Genomic DNA, 11,907 nt, shown 5'->3' on the forward strand with positions numbered 1-11,907 from the left:
ATCGCAGTGCGTGTGACTGTGTGGGCTGTGGGACGGTGACGTGACACACACGCACATCACGCGCGTGCAGGAACCACACACGTGGCTGTGAGTCTGTAACGTGGAGAGAGAGATAAGGGAGGCTGTGTTACACAGATTAGATAGCAACTGTGGCTACAATGGCTGCTCCCTGTCCTCCTGCCTCCTCACCCAGTGTGTGTCTCCATCTGAACATGCCCAGTGAGAATGTAACATAAATAACACAGCAATTAAAGTAAACAAAAAGACAAACAAATCACAAATAAACTAAAACAAATTCTATAAATTAATAAACAAGAAAGCAACTTGTGACGAGGCAATCCATCTTTGTAGTTTGAAAAATCTTCACGTAGGAAAAAATATTTTTACTCCATTATCATTTGTAACAACAAACATTTTTCTTCAAGCCTTTTAGGGACAGTAACTACAAACAAGTTCCTCACTTCGTCATCACGTTTTTGAGGCCAGTAATAAGGACAAACGAAAAGCAGATGCTAGTGGAGGAACAGAAGCAGGCGGTGCCTGGAGTTGACAGAGAGACGAATAGAGCCGTTAACAGGAGGGAAGAATGAACTGGTGTGAACTATGTTTTATCTTCGATCTCACAGTTCAAAACAAGAAAATATTCTTCATTTTTGCTGGCCGCGTGGATTCGCTCTTTGCGCACCCTCCCTCGTGCGGTGGTTTCGCGAGACCTGCTAACGTCTCGCAGTTTCTCGAGCTCTCGCGAGATTAATGTTAATTGTGCTCCGCGCGGCAAACACAGAAGGGGCAGAACTCCACGAAACCCATTATTCGTTTAATCGTCTCATTACCTGCCAAGAAAAGGCCACTCCGTTTTCTTTACGCTTGAGCGTTAGAGTTGTCAAGCACCGTGCAATATCTTTTCATGCTACACTGCCGCCAGCAGACCCTCGTACTATAAAGACGTCACCATCTGCGCGCGCATGTGTTTGTGTGAGTGAGAGAGAGAGAAGGAGAGATCAAGAGAGAGTTAACGATGTTAGGTTGGATTATAAAATTGAATATTACTTGAGGAAATTGTCCTTTCTTCTTCCTTACCCTCATCTCTCTGTCTTCTGATATATTTTCCTTTGCCTACAGAATCTTGATTAAACTCTTGTCAGTGTTTTTTATGCCAAGGTTATTTTTTAAAAAAAAACTAATGCTTTGATTTCCACCACCGACCCCACAAACGCACACACACATACAAGAATACAAGATGCTACCTACTTCTGTCTTACAAGTCTCTCATCGTGAGGGAGGCGATCGTTGGTCGACGTTTGAAGTCGTCGGCCATTAGAGAGGAGGAGAAAGAGTTACCGGCATGTAAAAGGTAAAATTCACGTAGGACACTTCCTGTCCCGCTTTGTGTTCATTTTAGTGTCCGTTTCCTGTCTAATGTGAACACTCGTCCTCGGCCTTTATTTGTACAACAGTGACGTCACTGGGTTACCAGGACAAAGGAGCCCAGAAATCCTCCCACAGACTCACAAGATTTGTGTTTTTTAACACCATCAACAGCGCAAAGCAATTTTCACGAAAAATCATTCAGATGAAAACATTTCAAAATCCTGTAACCACATTTTTATGACTGATATCACGTGACCATAACGGTCTCAAAATAGGTCTCGAAAGTTATCTGTTCTTGAAAAGAGATCTCAGAATTATGTGACCCTCACTGAAGGCAAGAAAGTTGTGAAGAATGTGTCGGTGTGTGTGTCGGCGTGTGTATGTGTGTGTGTGTCGGTGTGTGTGTGTGTCGGTGTCGGTGTGTGTGTGTCGGTGTCGGTGTGTGGCTCATTGGGAGGTGTGCACATCAAGATACCCCCCTGTGGCGAGCGGGAGCTGTGTCGGCAGATGGTGGTGTGGAGTCTGGTTACACCCACTTCCCTGTGATCACGTCACGAGGCCGACATCTCTATAAATAGCAATCAGCAGCCGTAACTACGTCAGCAACATACTCCAAAGCGCTCGTGATGAAGATGGGTTGGCGGGTACACACTCCTTCAGGCCGGTGCCGAGCTCGGAAAGTCTCTCCACAAGTTCTACACTCGGGTGCAAAGTTTAGACAAGCTCCGGGGCGCAGGAGAAAATCAGCGACACTAGTCTTTCGTACCCGGGGTTGAACCCTTCATCCTGTGCTCCTGTTTGGATCACGTGGTCTCGCCTCGTCACTCCTTCCCCTAGTACCACCAATTCAAACATCGTGACCTGGTCTGGTTCATGTGGTTATGTTTGCGAATGTTTCTGACAATGAAGCTAATATCACAGCGATTTCACTGATGTGCTGATAACAACGCGCTTCAACGATTTTCCGGAGTTCCTGAACCGAAAAAACCGTTTTGGACAAACAGGACAGGGACAAAGCAAACAGCGACTGACATGACACTGGAGGGTACTTGAGCCTCACAAGGAGGCGGCACTTGTTGGGTTCAGGGGTCGTTTATTGGCAAACCACTTGGGCCATGGTATAATAAAAATGAAAACCAACATTACAAACTAAATAATTTGATGTCAAAGGAACACGAAGACTGTCGGGAGCGGAAAAAGTACATTTCTGTTTCTATTTTCGCAATTAAAGCACTAAAAATGTTGTCAGGTTGGAATCAACAGGTGATTTCTACTTTGAAAAGACAGATTTTCTTAGGCAGGATAAAAGAATAAAGTACTGGAGTGCTTTCATGCCGCTCGGAGAAATTAAAATTTTACGCCTGAGTGATTTCATGTTGTTTGTTGATATCCTTGCACAGGTGCAGTGATGATAGCTGTGATGGAGGTAATCATGTGAATGTTGACCACAAGCTGCTGTAAAATCATGAAGTGTAGTCACAATAACAAAATAATAAATCCGTTCCCGCTACAGGCAGACAATATTTTTAAATATCATGGTGGTGGAATGTGTTCTAATGCGCATGCACCAACAACACGTGTGTCGGAAATCTTATTTAAATTATTTGTGTTGTTTATGTGTTTAGAAAGGTTATTTTATGTTCCTGGTTGACATGTGGTGACCACGTTTATGCTTCCTGTTCCCACTGGCAGGAAATGAAGTCAGCAGTGTCAACAGCTGGAATTTAATTTCATCCACTGAGATGGCCATTCACAACCGTATTCCTTCATTTCAAGACAGGGTCAAAGGTTAACTACGCAGTTTGTTTGCAGTCAGTGTAATAAAAACTTTGCATGGATGGTCTGACAGTGGGCGCCATTATTACCTGTGGCCCACCCCACCCCACCCCACCCCGCTCCCTCCGCTCCCCATTGCACTGAATGTATGTAATAATGTTAACACCCACTCTACCCGTCTGTGGTGTCTGCTAATTTCTTCATTTTCCTGGCAAGTGTGAGGCGAGGAAACAGGAGGCAACGTGTACAACATCGCCAGAACCTTGCGTGTAGGTGGCGCGGCACGTGCATCAGCAGAAAGTTGTGTACACTGAGCGCCTTTGATGTTTGGTAAGGTAGCTCCGGTCACAACATCGTGCATCACAAGAAAGCAAGAGAACGTAACTGCTGTTAGTCATGGAGGACAAATAAGAAATGCGAGAAATCAGTCACATGTCCACCAAGTATATCCTCTACCAAACACGCACACACTCACACACACACACTGCTCCCTGGCCCTCACACACCTGATCACTTCTGACAATTGAATCGTCTCGCGGAATGCTCGCTGCCTCTTGTGCAAAAGATGTCGAGTACCGATAATTACCTCCCTTTAAAGCCAGACCGCTTCAACATCCGAAACGACAAGATGGTGGAAACCTGAGGCTGCGAGATGAAAAGATCCAGTGATGCTTGTATCCCTCACGCCAAGGAAAATTTTCAACAAAAAGAAAAAAAAAGCAACCCCCTTTCTTCTTTTTCTCTTCTGAAAAAGTTGTTGAGCCCTTGCATCTGTTTTTTTTTTTTCGTCGTCAGCTCTTTCAACCTGCGCAAGTCAACCTTTTTTTTTTCGTTGTCATTTTCCTCGGTATGGTCTTGTGCATCCTTCCCCGTGCTCCTTAACTACCTCATTTAAAGTCAGTGGAAACTTTGGCTTTGAAGGAAGAAAAGCTACGGAGACTGAGGTCGTACCGTAATGAGGGTGTGATGAGCTGCTTCTGTAACACTCAAGCGTTACTCGCGGTCAAAGGTAATGTGACGTCACTGTGGTGCTGGGCAGGGGGACGACACTGACAGCAGCTCTGTCATTAGCCTGTCACTGTGTCGTGCCGGGCCAAGCTCACTTCCGGGCAGAAAAAAATTAAAGGACGATTAACTCCCTTTGTTCCCTCGGGTTACAATGGCTGAAACGCTGATTACGCACTTTGGAGGATTACAACATGGCTTTCATCCTCCGACCTCTGGCAGTAATCTCCCCTTGCTTCTCTTGTGCGCTCTTTCTCTCCCTCCCTCCTGCACTCTCTTTGCACACACAGAGATTAGCTTGCACACATTATTAAAACATATTATCAGAACCATTGCCGGCCTCCATCAGGGAGATGGGAATAATAAAATGTTGATATCGGAATTTGAAGATCATCTTACCAGCTGTTGCCACAGCGGACAGTCAGAAATGGCGAGAAGGGAAACACATTGACTGTTATCTTCATTTAGCGATAATGTGAGTTAGATAAATATTAATGAACAGTAATGTCCAGTGACACAGACGTACATCGGTGAACTAACAACAGCCACAGGACTTCGTGTGAATGAAAGATGGTTGAGCCACGTGACTGTCACAAGCTGGTCAGTCGGTAAGAACAGTTGCACTGAACATTCAGTTTAATTCCCTTGCACGTATGGGGAATATAAGAGCACTGAAACATTCCCTTCTTGTAACACACTTGTTACTAGAACTAGTAGCGACCGTGTTCACATCTCGTCTGAGACACACTGTTTTTATTGTGCAGACACCTGTTTAGAGAGCCGTCTGCTTCACGTGCTGTGTTCTTAGTTCCCTCCCACTTCTCTGTCTCTCTGCGTTATCTGTCTTCCTCTGTCTCTTTCTCTCTTCCCCCCATTGTCAACATGTGCACATGCAGTGTCACTCATTCTGAATGGATGGCTAAAATATACCCTCGCACAGAAAAGGGTATCCACTCGGAAGTGGTGGCGAGACTGAGATGGTGGGTCTGGAAGGAGAGAGAGAGAGTTGTGTTGGGAGGCGGGGCACGAGAGAGCATTAGACGAGCTAATGGAGCGTGTAAGCCCACAGACTAATGACAGGAGGCGACCCGCCCTGACCTCGGGTGGCAGACGGTCTGGTCGGGGACTCCGCCAGTGTGGCAGGCCTAAGTCTCGGGTGATGGAGTGGCCGGCCGGCTGTCAGTGCCGTGGACGTGCTGCATGTAGCGGGATCAGTGCCACACGACACGCTGTCGCCAACGTCAGGCACGCGCCACCGCCACCAGACGATGACAAACGTCGACGACAGCAATCGATGTGGTCATCGGCTACACAGACACCATGGGGTGGGTCGTTGTGCCACGGTGGTCGTGGTGGTTATGCTGATGATGATGGTTGTGGTAGTGGTGGACTGACCATGGTGGTGATGGTGGCCGTAGTTCCATTATTATTTACAAGCTGTTTTTCATTATCATCATAATCATCATAATCATCATCATTCATTTACTTTATCCGGGTTACCGGCATGTTTTCTGTCACTATTTTTTTCTAGTTGCGGTTTTTATTGTGAGTTTTGGATGTCCCTTCATTCCAGTGAAGTTTATTCGCGTTTGTGAAGCGACATTGCAAAACACTTTTTGTCTTGCTGTTCCTTCCTTAACCTGACAGGTTGACAGCTCCTACTCGGCAACGGAGGGGCACGAAGTTTCGAATGAAGCTCGGTCCTTCTCTTCCTCTTTGCTTCTCCTCCCGGTCTCGCCCATCTTCTCTCTCTCTCCTGTCAGCTATCAGTACTTTCTCGATTCCCGACTTTGTTCATGTTTACTTTTCGTCGCAATTTACTCTGCGTATTTGTCCGGTCAGACCTGGCAACAACCTCCTACAACTGAGAAAATAAACTTCAAAAATAAACATTTTCCAGAGTAACATACCCCTAATAAATGTAGCCTTTGACTGAGTCATAATGGAGGAGATCACCCCGGCCATTTTGTTTTATTGTCGGGGGGAGGGCTGGACAAACAGCGCGGACTTGATTAGGTTTCAAGCGCCATTATCCTCCACAAACTTCAGCAGTAATACAATTTTCTGCTATGGAGCTTTTCCTCTTAAGATAGAAAGGGATAGCAAACAGAAAAAACAAGAATCATGTAGATTGTTGTTTCGCTTTTTCCGCCTGTGTATGTGTTCGCGCATGCGTGATATCGTCTGATTTCTACGCGTGCGCGCATGCACTCGGGTCACCAATGTCCACACGATACGTCACACGTTCAAGCAGGGAGGGAGGCTAAACGATTGACAGGTGGGGAGGTGGCGGAGAATGACAAGCAGGATTGTGCAACTTTTTCTTTCCTGTTTAATTGAAGAGTATCGACTGGTGGCAGTCCACGTGGCTCACTTGACCACAAGGATGGTGTCGCAGTCGTGTCATAAATCTCTTTCCTTCTCGATGCTCGCGCAAGCAAGAGGATGTCAAAGGCTTGCTAGTTGTCTTCGTGTTGTTCTCATTTTTGCATTCTTCTAAAAAAAACCAGAAATGTGGTTAGAGTTTCAGCTTTCATTCCTTCCTTTGACAATCAGAGTGCCTCGCAAGAAAAGGTAATTTTGTGAGCACGTGAGACATTGCTTGTAATGTCCTCGATTCCTTTCGTTCAATAATAAACAAAAATGTGGGAGGTGTGCAAAAACACCTATGTCGACCAAAATAGAAGCCAGTGATGAAAGAAAACCCAAGAGGAGAAAAAAGTAATGAGTTTTAAAGATTCTTTTTAAAAGAAGGAATTTTTAGGTCAAAAGTGTTGAAATAAAAATTGAAAACTACAAAAAGACATTTAATAAAAAGTGTCCACAAAGAAGATAAGGGAAAACAAGAAACAAAGAAAAATTCAGGACAAAGAGGATAAAAGACGAGAGGACAGTGTTGGACAAGTAATCTGAGGATATAAAGAAGCTTATATTTGTTTTTGTTTGTTTTTTTTTTTTGTTTTCTGTTTTGTTTTTTGGTGCAAATCTACAAAAAAATGAGAATATTGCTAAAATGTTTCTTCTGTTCTCTGAATATAAAAATAAAGAGACTTTATGTTATTTCTGTTTTCTGTTTCTCCAAATCAACAAAATTACGATACTGTTATTGCGATGGTATTATCTTCTATGTTTTTCTCAATCAAGACAATAATGAGACTGTAATTGAATAATATTCTCTGTCTCTCAACATCAAAATAATGAAGGCTTTTATAGAAATGTTATATCTGTTTATATGTGTTTGTCAATGTCTCCTCTCTATGTACTCCCCACACACTCACAGTTGCGAGCAAGGTCATGAGTGATACAGATGAACACTTTATTTCTCCATTTAAAAACATTCTTTAGTCTGTGGGGGCTGAACAGGGGCGGCGCGGGGCAACAGTGGATGGGTCCTGGGTCCAGTCTGCCTCCGCCTTGTGCTGAGTAGTTGAAAGCTGATTGGGAGAAAAAATACTCGCCAAACAAAATAGAGAAAAGGACGGTCAAGGAAGGTGAAGAAATGGGTCAGAGACAAACTAAGTTGAGCAGAAGCAGCCAAATTTGTCAAGCGATCGAGTGGAACTCTAGGGCAGAGAACCCTGCCTCCTCGCACCGCCAGGGGGCGTCGCTGTGGCCGCGAGATCAAGCTAATCAGGGAGAAATGCGTTAATTGGGCACGCGCGATGTCTATCTGCACAGGCCCGCAGACAGACCTGCCTTGCAGAAATAAAATAGATGCACAGGGAGGCAGAGAGCGGGCAACATGGCGGCCAACGGTTGGGGGAAACGCGCTGACGAAAAACAAAACAAGTGACAAATATTGATGTTGATAGAAGATGAGGCAGAAGACAAGGAAAGAGATGGGGGCGGGGAGGAAAAGTTGGCTTCTCTGTTTTTCCTTTCGACAATTGCTCAACACTTTTTCTGTTTATGAATGACTCATCCTTTTAAAAGTCTGGAATATTGCAATGTTTTTCTGAATGCCGGCCAAAGCTCTGTAAGCCACTACGGTTCAAAATTTGCTAGATTGTCCATGTCTTCGCCGTGAGAAGATGGGTCGGTGAGCTGACTTCCCCAGGGTTTGGCCAACACGTGTCCGAGGCCCTGTTGGAGGGATCTTCCTGTCCAGGCTCTCATTGTGCTTTTGTTGGCCTTTGCGGTTTCTGTAGAAGGGTTGTTTCACAGGGTGAGGGTGCTAGCCCCCCAAACCCTCTTTCATCAGGACTTGGGACCGGCAGGTTACCTGGGGAGTTTCCAGGCGGAGTGGAACGATGGATGTATTACAGATGAATAAAGTGAACACCACACAGTTTGTCTCATTTCTACAAACTCACACCTGCTGCAAGACCACCTGCACTTCAAAGTACTAGACTTTTGATTTCAATAGCCTGTTGGAATATGTGTTTACGTGTGCTTGTTTACCTGTTTGAGTCTATTTTCTTGTATGTATATATGAATCTGTTTGTGCCGGTACTGAACATGTTCATATTTGTGCATTTTTTCCAAAAAGATCGAAAGAGATATTGTACATGCGTGTTCACACTGTGGGTACCACCATAAGGCTACGTAATTGAAGGTTAGAAAAATAACCACTCTTTTGAGACCACGACACAGCCCAAGGTGGAGGCAAGTAGAAAAAGCTCTTTGATCGAGCAAGCCGGAGGGACTGTTAAAGATTGCCTCGACTGCACGGCCTACGTGTCAACCTTGTGATTAGTCCTCGGCTTCTGATTGGTCCCCGTCGGCTACTTCCTGAGCACACGCTGTCTTGGTTTCAAGAATGTATGTTCTCTCCCCTTGTATTCTTATACCCGAATCAGCGGTTGTCGATCTTGATTGACATGCTGAGTATACAGGGGCTGAGGACAAGGAGACAGGTTAAACAGGTACCGTTAGATATGACTAGAAAAAGAAATGAACTACTAAAAAATTTAGTTTCTCCAGCGTCGGCTACTTTGGGAAGGAGAGTTACAGATCTCTCTACACATCCCCCCTTGCTCAGATTTAATTTGTGCGAAAAGGGTGGTTTAAAAACGATATGTATCGTTAGCACAGGGTCAGTACAGTATTGTAAACAATATGCTGAGATTGTGCTACTGTATCTCACCATAATTTACTTTTTTTATTTGCGAGACTTGTTTCGGTGTCGACCCTGATGGATGCTTTGTCGAGTGCCGACATGGAACGCTCGCTTAGACACGTAAAAGGTTTTAGTCTTGGCAGCCCGCCTCGGTCATTCGATACAAAAATCACACCTGTCAAACGTCCATGCGGCTCGATTAATCACGTGCGTGGCGCGCAAACCGCGGCCTCCCCCTGGTTATTGCATGTCGCTTCTCTCCCCTCCATACGACAGTTGCCAAACAATCTCAGCCTCACACACCCAGTTATGTCCCCTCCTTCACCTCTCGCTGTACTTTCTTCCTACATTCTGTTCTTTGACTCATTTTGTTTTTTCTTTTACCTCTCTGTCGTCTTGTTGCCGCTACAGAGGTCAGCGGTGGTTTCAGTGCGGACGCCATCAGCAATGCGATCCACACCATGTGTCATCATCATTTGCAAGATGTTCCTGTGTCGGCGAGGTGCACACCCGTCTAACCGTCATTAGGAGGGTAGCTTGCACAGGGTGTGATGGACATTGGCAAAGTGATCGGCACTCTGTGCCAGGGTCAATGTGATCGGAGAATTGACTGATCTCTCCCTACAGGTGATAGGACAATATTTGTGACAAGGTGAAGACTTCATGACTTCTGGTCGTGACCAAGGCTTCAGCAGCAGTCTTCAGTAGGCAATCCCTCGCCCTGCCTCAGGCCCCTGTTTGTGGGGCTGGCTGGACAGGCCGGTCTCACTGGTAGGCTGTGGGCTTCGCGTGATTTGGGTTTTTTCAGGGTGACAGGGAGGAAACATTGTTTAAACATTGTTTCCGACACAGGCTGTGGTACATTATTTTCACACACAACAACAACTGATGAACTCACGACATTACACACTTAGTCCCTCTGAATATATTGCTTGATACTGAGGTAAGTGCTTGTGTATATTGCACTGCACACCATGAGCAGCTGTAGTAAACTGTCCGCAATTATCTGTGACAGCCGCACACCTGTACATACACTGTACACATGGTAGTACACAGTCTGTACAGACTACACATACACTACACGCTGTGTACACGCCGTACACACTGAGGACACAATGTTCACTGTATCGTGTGAACACGTGCTGTTCTCTAAATGGCTCGTGTTCCAAGCCGGCAAGGTTCCAGCCTGTGTTGTAGCGCCACAGAAAGTGGAGGAGGGTCTTATCTCTCACAGCCAAGCTGCGCCACCTGCCGGGCGGCATTCAAACTGCTGCCGTTGGCACAAAAAGCGGCTCACAGTTTCAAAGCTTCTTCCCCGACATGGGAGCAACACCATCACAGACAGCGCATCACCTGTACTTCCTTCAACTCCTGTTGTTCACCTGACTTAACGCATGGACACACCTGGGCTCGCACACGCTGCTATTTATAGCTGCACGTGATCAGCTGAGTATTATAAGGAATTACAATCAGGACCTCAAAGAGTGTAGCGGTGATGATTAAAGATGGTGGCTTGTTTGATCTTCAAGATTCAGCATGAAACTGTATTGTGTAATTAGCATTTTTTAATTCACTGTCAGAAGTTCAGACATACTCCTTGAGAAAGGTCAGAGGTCAATGACATAGTACTTCTGAAGCTGATCAGTCTGTATGGACGTCACTTCTAAGTCCTCCATGCCACTTGCCCTCGTCAAGACACGGAGCTGACAGAAGTCCATGGGGAGGAAATTGGCTTTTGCCCTCTGTAGCCCTCTGTAGCCCTCTGTAGCCCTCTATAGCTCACCGTAGCCTAAGTCTCCTCCTGCCTGGCGTTTTTTGCTGTTGTCTGGGGGACTTGAGAAAAACAAGACATCGAAAAAAAACATCGACCCTGCCTTCATTCTCTTGACCCGGCTCCAAACCAAATCTCTTCATCTCTCTCTCGCCGTTTAGAAACTTGCCCCCTGCTCTTGATGATGGCGGCCTGCTACCCACGACCAGCAACTGCACTGACTGACAAGCTTTACTGCCACAGTAACCACAGTGCTGGACTTGCTCTGAAACTCGAGACGGAATCGCAAAAAAAAAAAAAATAGAGAGAATCGAACTTGCTGCCTGAGGGTGCACCCTGGAACAAAAAAGAAGAGACAGAGGGAAACAAAAAGTAAGAAAATAAAAGCCGGTAGATAGCACACCGCTGATAGATAACAGATGAACAAGTCTACGTATACCTAACTGAGTAAATACTTAAAATTCCTGAGATTTGGCTCAAATGAATGACCCTAATTTAATTTAATTGCTAAGAGAAGTTAGCAAGAGTGGCTAGCTGTGGCAAGTTGTGGTAATTGGGTTTGACTCCAAACTAGAAAGTCAGGTGAATAACACGCCAGGCAGCCAGACCTGTAAACAAATGTCACATGCAGAGAGAGAGAAAAAAGCAGTGTGGCCAAACGAGATCCGAACACGAGGTATGTGATCCCAGCTGCAGCGTGACACGTGCTTCACCGCTCGCCACCAGCTATAAACGGGTGGCGACAACAGTGGGTAGCCCCAGTGTACTCGAGTACTACTGATGTACACAGATCCTTTACTTGCCATGCTCTTGTCGACTTTAACAAAACCCTTAGAGGAGAACCTGTTGATGTCCTTGTTTTGACATGACGACTGTAATGACCCTTGACCTCTAGTTACTCTTTCCACTTTGGCGATGAAGTCTC

The sequence above is a fragment of the Pomacea canaliculata genome, linkage group LG7, assembly GCF_003073045.1.
Source record: "Pomacea canaliculata isolate SZHN2017 linkage group LG7, ASM307304v1, whole genome shotgun sequence".
NCBI lineage: Eukaryota > Metazoa > Mollusca > Gastropoda > Architaenioglossa > Ampullariidae > Pomacea > Pomacea canaliculata.